Source organism: Pocillopora damicornis, chromosome 12 (assembly GCF_964200805.1).
Source record: "Pocillopora damicornis chromosome 12, jaPocDami1.2, whole genome shotgun sequence".
Lineage (NCBI taxonomy): Eukaryota > Metazoa > Cnidaria > Anthozoa > Scleractinia > Pocilloporidae > Pocillopora > Pocillopora damicornis.
Window position 1 is genome coordinate 18,161,452 of NC_142681.1, and position 18,248 is coordinate 18,179,699.

The 18,248-nt window shown below is 36.6% G+C and overlaps 4 long non-coding RNA genes across 6 annotated transcripts; all 4 read left to right on the plus strand.

The window, feature by feature from the left end:
- The first annotated feature begins 1,815 nt into the window (after positions 1-1,815).
- Positions 1,816-3,455, plus strand: LOC113670292 (uncharacterized). Of its 2 annotated transcripts, none has more exons than XR_003446156.2 (4): positions 1,816-1,951; positions 2,366-2,488; positions 3,027-3,086; positions 3,286-3,455. It is a non-coding gene; the product is annotated as an uncharacterized LOC113670292 (long non-coding RNA). The 2 variants fall into 2 exon arrangements; XR_016181525.1 differs by having other exon boundaries at positions 1,914-2,064.
- A 4,480-nt stretch (positions 3,456-7,935) lies between these two features.
- Positions 7,936-8,891, plus strand: LOC149036816 (uncharacterized). Of its 2 annotated transcripts, none has more exons than XR_016181519.1 (2): positions 7,936-8,200; positions 8,672-8,891. It is a non-coding gene; the product is annotated as an uncharacterized LOC149036816 (long non-coding RNA). The 2 variants fall into 2 exon arrangements; XR_016181518.1 differs by lacking the exon at positions 7,936-8,200 and adding an exon at positions 8,258-8,566.
- Positions 8,892-11,817: 2,926 nt separating this feature from the next.
- LOC149036817 (uncharacterized) lies at positions 11,818-13,048 on the plus strand. The gene is made up of 3 exons (XR_016181524.1): positions 11,818-11,988; positions 12,203-12,250; positions 12,853-13,048. It is a non-coding gene; the product is annotated as an uncharacterized LOC149036817 (long non-coding RNA).
- Positions 13,049-15,284: 2,236 nt separating this feature from the next.
- On the plus strand, positions 15,285-16,267 carry LOC149036818 (uncharacterized). The gene is made up of 3 exons (XR_016181521.1): positions 15,285-15,525; positions 15,703-15,762; positions 16,022-16,267. It is a non-coding gene; the product is annotated as an uncharacterized LOC149036818 (long non-coding RNA).
- Positions 16,268-18,248: the final 1,981 nt, after the last annotated feature.

The window sequence follows — 18,248 nt, forward strand, 5'->3', positions numbered from 1 at the left end:
ACGTGCAAAGTTTTTATCATAAATATAAAATAGAATATTAACAAGTCAACTGTCAAGTTTTCTCTTCTTTACAAACATCTGGAAATTATGTGCGGCTACCTATTGCATTTTGATAATATTAAGGCGCATATCAACTTGAGTATACATTATTTTAGACGATTAAATGGAATTTCAAAAACCCTTTGATCCCTAGGAGTGACTAACATCTATATTCTCCTTACAATATCACCTCTGAATCAAATATGTAGGTCATGAGAATAGAAGAAATGATCACCACCTAAAGCAGCTCTTGATCGTCATAAATTCTCTTTGTCGGCACCTTTGTAAGTATATAGGGACAAGTATGGAGAATATGCATACTGATATAAAGGCGTAAAAGGTGAGTGAATGGGATTGTAACTTACTTACGAATCTAATTGTTATCTCCTGTTACTGAACAAACGCCAGATCATGTTTTCCGTGAGAGGTCATATTTAATTTAAACCCCGATGTTTTTTTTTTTTACTGGAGCCGTCAATTTTGTCCTTTCAAATTTTAATGGCATTTTAGCGCACTTTTTTCCCGTGTATGCGCAGTATTCTAATGTTTCAGAAGTCGAAAACTGTATCCACTTTTATTTCATCTCCAGTACACAGTACCGATATGCTTTTCGATTGTTCAAAAACGAACAGTATGCCTGTTTTCATTTAAAAGTATGGTTCACTTCCCTCCCTAACGACACTAGTTTAATCCAAAAAAAAAAATTGAACTTACCCCACGCTCTAAATCGACTAAGCAAACGGGTCTTTGAGAGTCTCACTTGTGAAGTACAGGTGATTTTTTGACAGACAATACAGCTCTGGTATCACGACTTTGGCCTGTTCTTACAAAAATCTTTTGAAGTTCTCAAAAAAAAAAAAAATCTGCTTGCTGAAGGTCCATAACAGAAAGTAATGAATATCAATATTTTCTAAAGATTTAAAGTCGCCCAACAGACGTTTCGTGTAAACAAAATTAAACCCTTTTAAGTAAATTACACAAGCCCTCCTTGAAACGTGGACGTCTCTCCTTTGAACGGAAACAAAACGCCTTCAGAGCAAACTCGGACAGACAAGAAAGTTTTGACCGCCAGGAAGCGGTGGAAAGATACCGGCTAGTGTTTGAATAACTGGTTTACAAAATGGGAGCTTATAAGCTAAAGTTTAAAGAAACACTACCGAGATGTCTTAGAGAAATTCCTCAAGCAGAGAAATTTCAAAACACGAGAGCAAAAAAATTAAAGCAACGTTTATCACAATTTTTAAAATCTCTAGGTGATTCTCAAGCTACAGAGTTCTGAAGTAAATGTCTAATTTCAAAATCTTGTTTGTTTTCTTTACATTCTCTGAAATAATATTTCCTGAAAAGTCAATTCTAGAAAAGATCGATCGTCTTTTCGTTTATTTATCACTGTTTATAATGAAACAGTTCAACTTGGGTTCTTTTTCTCTTAAAAAAAAAAAAAAAAGAAAACGACGACAAAGCTAGTTGAAAACTGAAGTACTCGGATATAGATTATTACTATTCTTTTTCTTAAAGCAGCTGTATGTCTCCCGAGCAAATAGTACAGTCACAATTAATTAAGTGTACTCATTGTAGTTAGATGACTGTGTTAACTGTTGCCTTTGCAAATCTCCTCTTAGAGCAACAACAAACGGAAATTAGCCGGTGAATGAGACATTTCACTTAGGAAATCGGAGAAAAAACATTTTAGATCGGAAATTAAACTGTTACAATTGCTAACACTGTCTTTCATTCTAAACCATACGTTCAGTTCGGGTATAAATATTTACAGAGCTATTTTGATTTTTTGTCATGTTTGGCAAACGTGCAAATCGTGATCTGTCGAAGAGGAAGGGAACAGTATTTATGTTCCTTGAGTTTAGTGAGCCCTAAGCATTGGAGAAAAAGATAATTCTACAAGTCAGGAAAAGTAAGTTTGAAATAATTTCTATTCCTTACCTTCCTTAGTCAAGGCTAATGAGCTAGAGCAGACTTACAATGGACTAACATTTCGTTTAGGAGGAGACTTCGATCTAAGTGGCGGCAAGTATTTCTAAATATATGAAATGTTCTTAATAAATAACTGTAAGTAGCAGTATCCCTCAGAACACTGGAAAGGCTTCGAGAAAAAATGACTTAAACATTTGAAGAATTTAGGAGGATCGAATTGATCATTCTGAATTTCAATTGAATATTTTTGTCGAGGAAACGTTTATCAAACACTTTGCACGTTCTTACTTGCTCACTCGCTCAGTTGCTTTATACAAGACATCCAAGATAATTAGTAGAAACTTCATCTCCTATCATGAATTTTCTCCGTTGTGATTCATTTCATTCATTTCAGATGAACACCAAACTACAAATGTTATTGCTAACTGCTGTATTCCTAGCTTGCTTAGTGGGCCGAGCTGAATGTTTTTGGGATTGCAAGCCATTTTGTGTTGGACGCAAAAGATTCTTTGGGAAGGTAAATTATTACTTGTAAAAAAAAAAAAAAGGGTGACCGAGACGCGTTGTCCTGGTGACTAAACTCCTCATTTCCATCATTGACAAAGAAGAGGGCTGCAAAAGGTTCTTTCCAAATGTTATATAATATAACAGATATAAACGAACTACCTGCGAATAAACGAACCGAGGAACGATCAAAAAACGAACAAACGAGACTCGAGCAATCAGACGGAAGAATACAAGCACACGCTCCCAGGCACGCGCGCCTACACGCACACTCTTGTATGCACTAAAAATAATTTCTTTTGAAGAGGAAAAATATGCGAAACCTAGATGTCTTATGGAAAGCGTGCTGGATACCGGATCGAGAGGTCTGGGTTCGTTTGCATACGAGTAGCAAATCAGCAAGTTTTTTTTGGTCCTCATTCGACATGCATATTATCTTTGGATTGATTATTTTAAATCATGCATATCACACTTTACTTTACTTGCGTTGCTCGCTTGATTACAACACCGTGTGAAAATATGTATTTTCGTCTCCATTTTCTTTGATCAAGCTGTCCAGAGGAAAAAGTGATAAACCACATGAAACAGAAAACCGTCGAATCGCTTTAGAGGTAAATAAACAATAACTCCGTTGTTGTTATTTTTGTTTTTCCTTACTTATTTTGAATGATGTGCAATCCAGGTATAAGCCCCTGCCCCTCCCCCTCAGGCTCCCTCTCCTCCTTTGATTACATGCCCACCTGCGGCTTAAGGGCCATATACACGAAGGAAAACAGGTATGTTTTATAATCTTGTTTTGTTTGTTTTTAGGACGCAGATTTTGTACGCGTTCGTCCCCTGTAATGTCGTGAAAGGAAAATGATGAGAATAAGTTGAAGCAGGGAAGCTTAACAGTGCTGTCTCTGAGAATCTAATTTAACCTAGGCAGTGGAAAAAAATAACAATTGTAAATACTGCATTAAATGTTAAAAAACCATTAACACGTATTGAAAATTTTATTGAAAAGTGAAGTAGACGTATGATTTAAATATTTACTTTTTAATGTAGTCATCTAACTTCTTGTCCCCCTCAACTATTCAAACGTTTCCAAGTAAGCTGGATTCTTCATGCATTAAACAAGCGATTCCATCTGCGATCCAAAATTGAAATCTGACGCTCATTTTTGAAAAACTGAACCTTGTCATCAGCGACACTTTCGAGTGTCTATTAAGCCGTCAGAGCATTTTGTTAAAAGAGCCTGTGTAAGTTTCGCTCTGACGAAGGACTAACGCTCGAGACATCAGCCGTTTAAATTCTTTACCATGGCCAATCTACGTTATCAACTCAGTTGATAATACTTAATGACACTGTTATACTCTCCCACCGACGCAGCACCACAGTTTCTTTAGAAACTCACCCCCTTTATTCATTTAGCTCAAAACTTACCAGCTTTCTCTATTTACACTCACAATGCCTCCGAAATTGCCGACCGTTTCGACATGCCGGACGTTTGTAACATATAAACTTAGTCCATGACCCAGTCTCTCACAATGGGGTTCTATTTTGCTCTGTGGTATAATATCGGACCACGAACTTTCCTTCTGTTTTCCTTCCATGAAGCTAGCTATCGGTTGAATTAAGTGAAAAAAAAACCTTCGCTGCCAAATTTAAAGAGACGGTTTGTAATAGGCTTTTCTCTTCAATGCTTCACCAGTAGGCACTGGATTTCGCTTTGAACAATGGCGCCCTAAGACAGTGTGAAATATATCAAAACCCAGAGAATATCAACTGTTTATATTTGATCAAAACTCGACAACGGATTTCCGTGAGAGGTGAATCAAGTCACTGTGCGACTGTTGTTTTGGGAAAAGACACTCTTTTTCTTTTAAGAACGTCCAGGCTGAGATTAAACAAAATTTTAAGAACATACTAAGAATATAACCAGGCTGAGAGTCAGTTAAGAACGTCTTTCTTTGCTCTTTTCTGCGAGAGGTTGAAGATAAAATAAGAGCTAAATTGTGGTCTAACAGGACGATTGACTTAAATACTTAGGGGCGTTTTTTAACATGAACAACGCAGTTTTCTTATGGTGAGATGCACTGAAGAACAACTCAGTTGGTAATCGAACTTACTCTGGTCACGTCCGAATTAATTTATCATGAAATACTATACCTAACAACTTTAAGAACGTTTTTAGGCTCAAACTGCAAAAATAAAAAGTAAGAACGTTCAGCCTCAGCCTAAAAATTAAACGTCCTTATTTTAAAAAAAAATAGTGTGTTTGAGACAGTAAATTCTACAGATTTTGTCCGACGAAGCTTGCCAGAGCGTTGATAGAGGACTGTAACGCTCGAGAAGCCTGGTTTAGAAACTTTTTAAAATTATCAATTCAGTTGATAAAATCAAATTATCTGGTAATACCCCACACCGTTTCTTGAAAAACCGTCTCCTTTTATTTTCATTTAATTGCTTCGCAGAGCTTAAATCGGGACAGTATTCAGTACATAATGACTCTCAAAAAATTTTAAAAAATGGTTAAGAACATGTTTAATTTATTTGGGATAATAAAATAAGACTTGAAAGATGGTATAATTGCTAAAGAGCTTTTTTGTAATAAATATAACTTAAGTAAACAATGTACGTACAGGTAGTTTGCATTACAATTGGTAATCATCACGGTTTTTTTCCTTTTCAGCCTTAAAACTTTAATTCAATTTTTCTGTTTTCATGTTTTTCTTTTGCCAGGAGTTTCAAACTAAGAGTTCCTCGTGTAGTTTGGAACTCTTTTCTCCATTTCAGAACTTGCTTTTGTGCAGTGAAAAGCTTCCGGGTACTGAATTAAGCATTGTTTGTGAGCAAAGGTTAATGTATAAAAGGTCAATTACTCGTTAATTCTTTGTTTTTGAAAATATGAAAGTGCGGCTTTTTCCGTCTAAACGAGGTGGACGTTAAGAGGAAGCTCTGGTATATTTTTACTCTTGTTTTAACTTCAATCGCAAGATGATGAAACAGCAAAGAAAACTAAATATTTAAATGGAAAAGAGCTGAGTTTAGTACAGCCCTAGATGTGACAAATGTTGCCAAAGCAATAAGACATCTCCCGCAAAGAGGTTTTAATGCGTGCTCAACTTTAGTTATGCTATATCGCGAGTCGTTCGAGTCACGAGTAAGGTTCAAGTCACTGAATTCAAATAGTTCCCTTTTTTGGTCTTAAATTTTTTTCTTTTTTTTTTTTTTGTTTTGATTTCTGAGTCAAAATGATGTACCTGGAATACAAGAACACCTAGTTTTAAGCTTAAAACATTTTTCACGGCCGTTTGCGAGGGTTAATTCTGCACCGCTTCACAGCTGCGTCCCTAGAAGAAAACATTCCAAGGTATTTACGAGTTTACCCCAAAGATTCCGACTTCTTTTTAATTACACGCACTGAGGCAGGAGTCCTCATTCAACGACAAACTGTCTAGACTCGGCGTGTAAAACTGATTCTCGTCCTCCACCGCCATGATCTCACTCATAACACTATTACTACTACACTGCATAAATATTATCCTCTAGAAAACGTTTTTTCACCAAACTTTTCGCGTTTTTCTTGTGATATACGGGTTTCGCTTGTTAAAAATTTTCGAAGCGAGCCATGTTACAAAATCTGTGGAAAATTAAGAATTTGTTCATGCTTAGCGTGCGTATATCGAGTTATGGATGCACGCGGGAAATTTGAAGGGCACGAAAAATGCGTAAGAGTAGCGCAGCCGAGAGCAACTCTAGCTTTTTGAATGCTCTCCAAACTTCCCAAGTGCATCCATAACTCGATATACGCACAGCTAAGAGCATGAACAAATTCTTTTATAACAGAGCGACAACAAGAATCTGCGCGAATAGGCCTTTTATTGTGGTAGAGTGCAAAATTCTCACAACGCACAAAAAAAGTAAACAAACGTCCCTATTGGCTAGTCAAAAACACGCCACATTTTAAACTTTGGTTTGAGCGAGAACTGGGAATGAAAAGCTAAACATTTACGGGGAAAATGGAGAAAATCAAAGCCAAATGAACTCAAGTGTCACTAAAAAATGTTTCAAAAGTCAGAGTCAACTTGCGAATTTTTTTCGGTTTTATTTTTGTTGCTTGTTAGATCAGGACATAAACGGTCAATGCCGATAGAAAAATTGGGCAGTTCTGTGCTGGTTTCTTCCATATTACAAAGAGAAGGAAAACTTCACTGCAGCTTAACATGACGGAAAATCTGAAGCAAAGTACAAAAAAAATGCTCACGTCGTCTTATTTACGCACGGGCGTGCGTAAATAAAGATTTTGTTCATAGCGGCTCAATATATGGGACTTATATAGGGCAAGCACGCGTGCACACACAATTGCCACACAATGAAATACTTTAACTAAGCAGTAACTGAGCGCAATTCTCATTTGGCCATAATTCTTTATACCCGCGTTAATAAGCGGTTAATTTCTGACAGTTCTGCTCGTAGCAACTTGAAAATGATGAACACCAAACTTCATGCTTCGCAGAGTCTAAACGGACAGTATTCAGTACACACACTGCATAATGACTCTCAAAAACTAACAATAAAATGGTTTAAAGCATTTCTAATTTATTTGGCATGATAAAACAAGACTTAAAATATGATATCATTACTAAAAAGCTTTTTTGTTTTAGCTTAAGTAAACAAAGAAAGTACGTACAAATAGTTTGCATTGCAATTGATAATCGTCACTGTTTTTTTCCTTTTCAGCTTTAAAATTAAATTAACATTTCTGTTTTCGTGTTTTTCTGTTTTTCTGTCGGTAGGAGTTTCAAACTAAGAGTTGCTTATGTAGTCTGGAACTCCTCACTCAGTTTTCAATACTTGGTTCCGTGCAGTAAAAAGCTTTCGGGTTTTAAATTAAGCATTGTTTGTAAATTAAGTTTCATGTTTAAAAGGCCAATTAGTCGTTAATTGTTTGTCTTTGAGGAGATTGGAGGGCGGCTTTTTCGTCTCAGTGAGGGGGGCGTTAGAAGGTAGCTCTCGGATATTTTTAATCTTGTTTTTACTTCAGTCAAAGGAGACTAAAACAGCAAAGAAAGCTGAATATTAAAATGGAAGAGAGCTGAAGTTAGGGCAGCCCTAAATAATGCCAAGACAATACGATATCTCCCGCAAAGAAGTTTTAATTTGTTTTCCATTTACACACGATGCTTATCAAAATAAGTAACACAATAAAAATTGCAAACAGTTTTAATTGCACGTAATGAAATACTTTAGCTAAGTAGTAACTGAACGCCGTTCTAACTAGGCCATAATTATCTATACTCTTTAATAAGCGTTTTATTCCAACACTTGACTCAAACTTGACTCATGACTCGAATTTAACTCAGGTTCGAAGTTGACTCGTGATATGGTATAACTCTCTCAATTTCTCAATTTTATTTTTTTTTGTTTTTTTTTTTTGCGTACGATGCTCATTTCACTAAATAACACAATAGCACCTGCAATCAGTGTTAATTACCACATATTGAAATACTTAAGCTAAGCAGTAACTGAGCGTATTTCTTAGTTGGCCAAAGCTATTTATATCCTCGTTAAGAAGCGTAATATTTCCAACAGTTTCGCTCGTTGCAACCTGAAAATGATGAACGCCCAAGTTCAAGCGCTGTTTTTCACGCTTCTGCTATTTGCAAGTACAGTCAATGTGTCCGAGAGCTTTTTTCAATCTCGTGTTGGACGGAAGCGATTGAATTTGAAAGAGATTAAGGTAAGATTATTCTGGAGATAAAACTGATCCCTGAAACTGTTTTGATCGGCTATCGTGAGATGAAACTTTACTTTCTGATTGGTATCCATACAGAGTAATTCAATTCCTTGGTTTCCGTCACAGAAGGGCCAAATTTCCTCACTGAAAGCAGGTTATTGCTTTTGAGCAATATATAAGACTCGCATGTCACTTCTACGTAACATTACTAATGCGTCAAAAGACTGCGACCTCAGTACTCATGGTCACATGCAACGACCAATGATACGTCTCTACGGATTATTAGCGCCAGTTTATAAGTTCTTTGCTCTGATTGGCCTGTTGAGTTTATTATTGTGCGTAGAAGGAGATGACAGGAGTAGTTTTCTGGTACGTGCTGGGAAAACCCGTTTAGCCGGAGAGTTTTATTAAGGGTTTGATTAACTTTATCAGACTCTCTGTACTTCCCATAATGATTTTCATTTGTTTTTGAAGGATGAAATGAGGCGAAACGAACGAAAAGGGATCAAGAAACTTGATGACCTCGCTAACAAGTTACCCAAGAAGATAGCTACGGGATGAATTCAAAGTACTAATAGATCTTACCATCCTGATAGCCCGTTCTCTCTTAAACAACGTGTGCGCTTTGATGTATTCACTTCAGTGTCAAATTTAGAGAGACAAGGCTACTCTGAATAAAAGAGATCATATAACATCCACTGTCTGAACAATTAAATTCGATCGTTGTCATTCTAAATCTCGTACGACCTTGCGCACCTGAATACACCATGTTTGCAAAAAAACAGCGTGAATACGACAGTTTCTACTGTCGGCCACAATGACACCTTGAAATGATAGCTCACCAAAGTTGGTGAAGACAGACACCAAGGAGGTTGAATTAAACCAACAAGAAACAAAGATACTTACGGTTGATGAAGAGTGCTGTAGATTGCTAATGGCAAATCGAAATTAACTGTTTCAATAAGCAAAAGCAAAAGAGAAAATTCTTTAAGACAACATGGGCCTTAAAGTGTGTCATATTCAGTTTTAATGAGTATTGTCGTTCGCTGGATCCAAGCTCACAAATTCTGTGCCGTAACATATTGTTCTTTACAGCTTCAAGTTCTTCCTCAGGGTATGGACATTTATTGCTGATAAAAAGTGAAGAATACACGGAACTAAAATAAATACAACTTATCCTCTACAAGAAATCTTTTCCGGCTCACAATCTAAAATGTACAGGCGGGTGATGTGAAAAAGAAAATAAGCTACTGCGTGCAGTAAAAACACGAAACGATCGAATTAAAAATAAAATGAAAAATTTCATTTCTGACGTTTGGGTGACATAGGAACGAATTAGTCAGAAATTATTATTCTAATGGTACGTCGAAGAGGTTCGCGTGGCATCATGGAAGTTTCGGAGTTAAGTGTCTCGCGGGGAAATTAAGTCATTCTAGGTTTGTTAGTGTTATGTTTGACCACTTTTCTTTTTGTTTTTGTTGTGATTTTTGTGTTCCAACATCCTGTAAAATATCATTACGATCATTGATTTTTCTCTGTAGTCAGTAGTGCAACTAGGTTAGTTTATCCTTTCTTTGGGGGTATTGTGCTGCTGCATGAGACGAGGAATACATTTCCACGCATTTTTGGCCAGAGTAGTTTTTTAGTAGTTTTTCGTATCTGGCGTAAGACAGGTTATTTTTGTAGAAACCTTAGTTTCAGGGCACACATGTTAAGGTTGTATCAGGATGCGTACAGTAAAAGACTGACTGACTCATCCATCAGGATGCGTATATTAGAAGACTGACTGACTCACCCATCAGGATGCGAACTGTAGAAGACTGACTGACTCATCCTGAGTGTAGTTGAATAATGTTCAAATACAACGTTAAAAATATTTATTAATGCAGGAAGATATACGAAAAGTAGTTGTCTTGTCTCATTTTAAGCCGCTCAGCAAAACAGAGATTCTGGTTCAAGCAACATTTTGGTTGAAGTGGTTTCATTTATATTCAATATGACCGTGACACAAGCAATATTTTTCAACGGCCTAATGTTGACGAATTAAATGTAAAGGTTTAAAAGCAATTCTGGCCCATTTGAGATAAAGAAACAATACAGTTAATAACAGATTATCGAATTACTAAGAACTTATCGTGAGCTTTAAAAATATCGGCGGTAAAAAATTATCTTAAATGATCATGAGTCGGTTTTTTTGTATGTTTTCCTCATGCTCAAATAGATAGGAGAAAAGAATCGCAACAAACGCGGTTTAAACAGCGTCAGCAAATTTACTTTCAGGAAATTGCAATTTTTTCTTTGTTTTCCGGACTTGCTTTTATGTAAACCCACTTGGTGTGATGAGCAAACTCAAACGAACAGAGATTAATTACCAGAAAGCCAATTTTGAATGATTACCGGTTGATTGGTGTTTGTTATCTTAAAGACTCGGGGTGAAAGCTTTTCCATATAAGAAGTCAACTCTATTGAGCGGTTACCTACGGGAATTGGCGGGGAGACCGCCGCTTAACACAGATTCCAAAGATTAGGGAATTGTAAAAAATGATTGACAACGCAATGTTATGCCATAATGGACCACTTCAAGTACACAATCTCCGCTCGAAAATACCACTACTTTGATTTTGGGAGGGAAACATCGATTAAAAATTACTTGAAAGTTTATATTTAGTTTAATAAGGTGCCACTTAATACGATTTCGACTGTAGTTATTTTTTTAGCTTAGTGTTAGGATTAAAAGTTGACGAAGTATCATGGAGAGAAAGGTATTTGAAGTAGAGACTAATTCGTGCAATTACCAGAATACCTTAACGCTTCACTCCCACTCATATACCCCAATATCTTAATACCTCTTTTATCTTAATGCTGCTCATCTTAAACAGAGTTAAGACTTCGATAGGCGAAGAAACAAATGACAAAAAGTATGAAAAATATTGTGTTTGAAGAAGAAGGAAAAAAATGCAAACATCCATTATCGAAGTGAGATAAAAATTCTATCTCCGGCCTCAGTTTTACTTGCACGATTGCCCTCCCTTATCTAGAAGGCAAGGAGGAAAAACCTACAAAGACTTAAAGTTGTCCGTGTTTTCACCATGGCACACTCGTTATTGATTTTGTAACCAAAAGGTGCCGTTAAGGTAAGAGGCTTTTAGCACTGGCGGGAATCAGAACCTGGTGCTCTTAATTGCTAACATTTTCAACTCAATGTTATCATCGTTAACCAGGTTGCACAATGATGACCTGAATGTTGTGAAAGACAGAACATGGGATTGCAGAAGAAGAATCGGAGAAAATCCAAATGAATTATAAGTGAGTAAATTGGGAAAAAACAAAATTACTGCTAATTTTTCACTTTCTCTGATTTTATCTCAAAAGCAAAATTTTGAAACAAAGCTTTAACAAATAAGTTTATCATCGGGGTGGTAACATGATAGACTATTTCCTATTTCCGTCTTCATTATTTTGAATTTCCACTGATTATATCGGTAAATAAGGAAATAGAGATCGTAAGAGGTTGTAATGGTTGGGATCAGCGCATGCAATGTCTTACGACTCAGTTTCATGTATTAAATTCCTTTCAATCCAAAACATTATATAAGCAGATCATGCAATAACTAACTGTCATATAGCTTTAGACGTTTCCAGCAATTTCTGCCGCAATTGTAAAAATGATGAGCGCCAAACTTCGAGTGTTGCTTTTCGCTCTGGTTTTAGTCGCGGCTATGATTGGTGAAGGCGAAAGTTTTTTCGGAACAGGCGGCGTCGGACATGGAAAGAGATCCATGCTTAATGAGGTATGGAATGAAGCACAGAGAATACTTTCAAAGACAAAAAAATATGCAAGTTGACGCCTTTCATAATTTGAGATGTATAGAATAGTAAGATAAAACATTACAACACATCAATGCTATTGAATGCGCCCCTGCTCGTTAGAAAGTGTTTAAAATCAGATGACGAAAGAATACTAAGCAACTATAATCAGTTGAACATTTATCTCTCTTTTTAAAGGATCGTGCCAAAGACGCTGCACTGAGGGATCTCCGCCTCGCTCGAGAGGTAAATTAGTGGGAAAAAATAACTCTTTTAGTTGTAATGGAATCAGAGTCGATCTTCTACTTAACATAGCTATTTCAACATTACTTCGTCAATGAATTGATTCTTTCAGAAACATTTACTTTCCCTCTTGTTCAAGGAATTCAATAGCCTAATGTTTAAAGTGGTGGACCCCAGCAGGTCGAGAAGTCCTGGTTCGAGTCTTTACCGGGTCATTGCGTTGCGTGCCTCTCTCCATTCAGTACAAGAGATATGTCGGGGAAAGTTGACGATAACCTCGGGTGGGAAGGGAGGGAGGGGGGAGTTGGGGTGGGTTAACCTGCAATCGACTTCCTTCCTATTCAGGAAGATTGGAAATACTTCCTATTAGAAGTGATACTTTCTCGGCTGCCGTGTGGGCCACCACGCTTGAGAGCAGAAAACTGGGCCATTTTTCATCTACTAGTTGGTTGCTCTTTCTTTAGCAAGATGCTTTTCTGATATCGTTTTACGCATGCTCTTTGTTATTGTGATTGCTTAGTTATTCAATTACAGAGAAGTACTCGTTTAAGATTGTTATTACGCTTGCTAGACATCTATTATAGATTACTGTGATCTTTTTTTAGGATGAAATGATGCATATTCGAGGAAAAGAGTTGTGCGAGGTGGCTAAGCGGGAATGCTGATGTTGAAGAAACAACTGTTTCTTTCGACAAAGATTGCGGCTGCAGAAAGGAATAATCGCTCTATATATTAATTGCTCTTGATTTGCCAACATGTCAGATATGATACATTCAATAAAAGTAACATTGCAAATTAAAACTTTAGTTTATTTTGTGCGTAAACATATAATTTCCTGTCAATGATGACGAATTTGAATCATAAGTGACTGTTTTATTTAGCCTTTTACGGAGGCTCGGTTCCTATAACAACCAGAAAGGTGTTACCTGTGCAACGGAGAGAGGAATATGGTTGGGTTGGGTTGCTCGGGGGGGGGGGGGGAGGGGGTCGTCGAAGCCTCAAATTGATCGGCATATTATGCTATCAAAATCAATCAGAAACTCGCCCAGCATATCCTGGTTGAAAAGGTCGGATTTAAATCAGAAAAATATTTCCTTAAACATAATTCTTTTATAGTCTCTATAGAAATTTAATTACTCCAGTTATGTTCGACTAGAATGTTGAACAATGTCTGAAACCGCCCTCTTTACAGAGCTTCATGAATCAGTTTGAATTCAAGATAAGAAGTGTTATTAACTGACTGGAATCATGGTTAAAATTTATAACAATGATGGCTTCCAGTTGCGCGAAACCTCAGAACAACAACAACATAAAAAGGCAAAAACGAAAAGCACAGAGGCATGTATGGGAAACCATGAGTAACCACGACAGAATCTCTCCTTACAATATCAATACAATATCAAGCAGACAAGTGATGAGCCAGTAAAGGAAAATATCAACGAGAGGATTATTAGTTGATCCGATTCCAAATTCTCCAAACTAACATCATAAGAGCTATATAGCAGACAGTAAGGAGGATATTGAATGAAATCTTGGGAGTTAAAGGGTTAAAGAAATCTGTATTAATTCACATTAGAAAATTACATACGCTTTTAATGACCTTTATTTCTCTGAGCTTATCTCAGCCTCAGATTCAAAGATAATTTCATAAGTATTTCTCGGAAACTGCCTCTATTTAATTGTTGTAGGGTTCATGCAGCCGAGGACTATCATTGTCAAAGATAAAAAGAATTACTAAAATCAACCGAAAAACTTTAGTGGCGCCTTAACTGTCTGGGGCCACAATTTATTGCAATTATATTGTCTTGAAATGGTGAGTAACCTCAGAAAAAATAAATTAAAAAAAAAACAACAAAAAAAACAGTCAAACGAAAAGAGGGAGAAACTGGAAAAAATTAAAGTTATTTTGCACCGCTAGGATGATAAAATTATGCAAGAATTCTATTTCCTGACTGAACTTATCATAGCCTTAGACTCAAGGATAGCTTCATTTACATTTGTCGGAAACCGCCTTTTTTTAAATTGTTGTATGGTTCAGCTGAGGACTATCATTGTCAAAAATAAATAGAATTACTTACATTAACTGATAGTGCCGTGACTCAGCTCATTTGTGATATTGAAATATTTGCCTTGGGTATGTAGGTACGTGGGCAGAGGAAGATTAATCCTAAAAAGATTTTACTTGAAACTGTGATTGTGTCTGGGCTCAGGAATTACAAGAGAAGAGAAATGACTGTTTGTGACCATATTCAATAGCCTATTGACGAATTACCTACGGCCTCCTTTTCAAAGCGAGTACTGTTGCTCATTCTTTCGTATGACGTTAAGTTTTCATTCGCATGCAAATTAAGCACTTGACCTCGTTATGAAAAAGAGGCTAAAAGTAATTCAGAAATGGCCTTGAATTTCTAGATAATATCTGCCGTAATTTTTAGATGTTTTCAGAGCGCAAGTTTTCAGCGTTATCTTTTTACCCTGATTTTTAATGTTGTAATACTCAAACGCTATCCTTTATAAATTAATTGAGATGGTATACGCGCGCTTTCATTAGTCAACAGATGAGTTTAGACGAGAGTGCATATTTTAACGTCACGCTTGTTGTGTTTGCCAACACAATTTGCACACTCATAGCTTTTACAATACTCGCAAAGTAAGTTCAAGTACAAATAAATAACAGATAATAGAAAAGGCGGAATGTTTGCCAAATTTTGACTTGGGATTTACGTATCTCTTTCCCTTCCACCCAATTAAAAAAAAAACGAAAAAGAAGAATAACTTTGCTGGAAAAGCTTCTCCATTGCTTAAATGTTTGATACCGGTTTTTTTTTTCTGACAAATTTTTTCGGACTTGCATTTTTGAGGCAAACTAACTTGGAATAATCAGGAGAATCGCACAAAACCTAACCTCTAAAGGGAAATTTCCTTATCATCTTCCACTTGTTTTATCGATAAATAAGGATATGGAGATCGCAAGAGCTTTTAATTAATAGTTAGAATCAGTGCATATAATATTTAAAGACTTCGCCATAGACAAGGGTATTAGATTTCAATTCAGAACTTTATATATAATCAGATCATAAAATTGCTAAATATCATAACTAACTTAAGACGTTTTCAGTCATTCCCTCTGCAACTGTAGTATAATGAACGCCAAACTTCGAGCGCTGTTTTTCGCTCTGGTTTTAGTCGCGACAATAATTGGCGAGGTAGAAAGTTTTTTAGGAGACGGGCAAGTCAGGCGAGTCGGTCGGAAAAGATCGATGCTTAAAAAGGATAAGGTATAAGATATAGCACAGAGATTACTTTCACTTATTGTTTCATTTTTTAATATTTGTTGACTCCTACGATAATACATTACAACATGTCGATGCTGTTATATGCCTGCAATAATTCGTTAGAAATCAGATGACCAAAAGGATACTAAGTAACTATATTTAACTATACTCTTTCTGAAGGGTCCTGCCCAAGACACCGTTTTGCCGTTTGCAGCAAGAAATCACCGCCTCGCTCAAAAGGTAGTCTAACTTTCTCGATTGTAATTGAATCAGATGTGGTCTTTGCAATCCTTAATCACCCTGTAGCTGCCTATCTCATTATTGCATCGTCCGGGCAGTGTTTAAGCAAGATCCGAACTATTTTGTGGGTAGAGATTGTTCATGATATGTATTTTAACTACTAAGGTAAATAAATTTTGTTGTTGTTGTTAGTGCACGTTTGAGATGGTTTTATGAGCTTGCTAAACATCCAACAATGATGAATGTTTTATTCTTTCAGGACGAAATGATGCATATTCGAGGAGAGGAACTATGCGAGTTGGCTAGACGCCGAAACTGCTGATGTTAAAGGAAAAAAATGATTCTTTCAATAAATATATACAACCGCAAAAAGGACAATTAGTAAAGTAAAGTATGATCAATAAATATATAAAGCTGGATAAAATATAATCATTCAATGTATTAGTTCATGTTTTGCAAACATGTCAGCTATGTCAAATTAAAAGTAACTCCGCAAAAGCTTCAATGTGGTTTGTGCTTATTACACAATATTTCCTTTTTTTCTCTCTTTCCACGGTTTTCTTATGACAATAACATTCAAGCCGGGTATAAGGGAGACTTATTTTAGCCAACAAAGCTAACTCTGTCCACATGGGAACAACAAAAGTTCAAGCCGCGTACAAGTGAGTCTTATTTTAGCCAATAAAGCTAACTCTGTCCTCTTGGGAACACAAAAAATTTTAGGCGGGGGATAAGTGAGTCTTATTTTAGCTAATAAAGCTAACTCTGTCCTTATGGGAACCACAAAAATGTTACCAATTTGGGGGGGGGGGGGGGGGGGGAAAGAGGTGGGTATTTCATATTTCTTATCTTATTTTGGCCCCTGAACCTTTAAAAAAGCGAAATTTCCCCGAACGGCCAATCAGTGCAAAGGCAAATAACACTATAGCCAATGAGAACATAAAGTAAAAAAAGAGCAAGCTGCCCTAATGCGAGGCGCGGGAAACGCGAGCAACCAATCACAGTGGGTTTTAGGTTACATCTGATTGGTTGAAAGTCTTGCGCTAGTTATCTGGACCAATCACAGAGCGTGGAGAGAAAAACAGATGTAATCCCCCAATAAGTTTCAACAATCAATTGAAAATTTACATTTCTTTCCAGGATTAATTCTTTTCAAGCCGTGTCGTTAAATGAAATAACGTGAAAACTCACGACAAAGATAAGGACTTTCCAGCCACTGCAGTCTCACTGAAAGTTGCCACGAAGTTTCAAAATATTCTTTCAGTTTAACGCCGAGTAAAAATCAAACTATTTAATCTCGTTTTATTCTTTATAGTTTCAAGCAGCGGTTTAAGAGAGAGGATTCAAGATCAGTAACGTTTTTAGCAGTTTTTTTTTATAATGATAAGGGTTTTATATTGTGCAAAGAAAACAAGGAAAAACCTGAGCGGCGTTTTTACTGTATCATGGTTGACTGAAATAACAATGGCTTGAAACTTTAAGAAACTTCAGGCAAAAAAACCGAAAAAGCACAACTGATAAAACGAAAAAAAGCCAGTGATTTGCATCAATTCCCCGAGCCTATCGTAGCCTCAGTCTCCAGGATAGTGTTCTTCACTTTCCTCGGAATCGCCTTTGTTTAATTGTGATATATTTCAACTGAGGGCTATCATTAACAAAAAATAAACATCATTACTTACATTATCTGATAGAGCGTGACTTAGCCCAAATGGTTTGGTATACTGAAATGGTTGCTTCAAGTACATAGGCGGGCAGATGAAGTATAATTCTTAAAATCTATTTCTTAAGTGAACGGTGATTGTGAATTTGTTTAGAAGATACAAAGGAAGCCAAATGACTCATAGCTCATCTCAATGATCTCTAGATAAATTGGTTTTATCACATGATTTGATAATGGAAATAAGCAAAGCGTAAAGAGTTACCAAAACTGACCTTTCGAGCGTTAGTTCTGCGCTTTAGCTTTTCGTTAGCTCTTCGTTAGCCCTTTATCAGCGAGAGTGAATGACGAAGGGCCGACGAAGGGCCAACGAAGGTCTGACGAGGGGCTAACGAGGGGCTAACACTCGAAACATCAACTTTGGAAACTTTGCATTATCAACTCAATTGACGAAATCAAATTATCTTGCAATACCCATCACTGACGCAGCACTACAGTTTCCTAAACTGATCCCATTTTTCCAGGCCCAATGTATTTAGCAATCAATTATTTCCTGGGCTGTAATTGTCAGTTGACGGATAAGACCGGAAATCTGTGTTTTCCTTGAGCTCTAAACCTCCATCATATGGAAGACCAGCTGAAGCAAACAGAGTTGATCTCAAACATAACTTTTCAGGGTCGTGGTTTTGCTCATACATGCCTTTTTTTATTTTTATCGTTATTTTTGTGCTTTTTCTTTTGCACGATTTCTTGGTTTTATTTACGAGTTAAATGTCTGGGTTTGGGGTTCTTTTTTTCAGTGAAAGTAATTGCCCTTAATCGCACAACC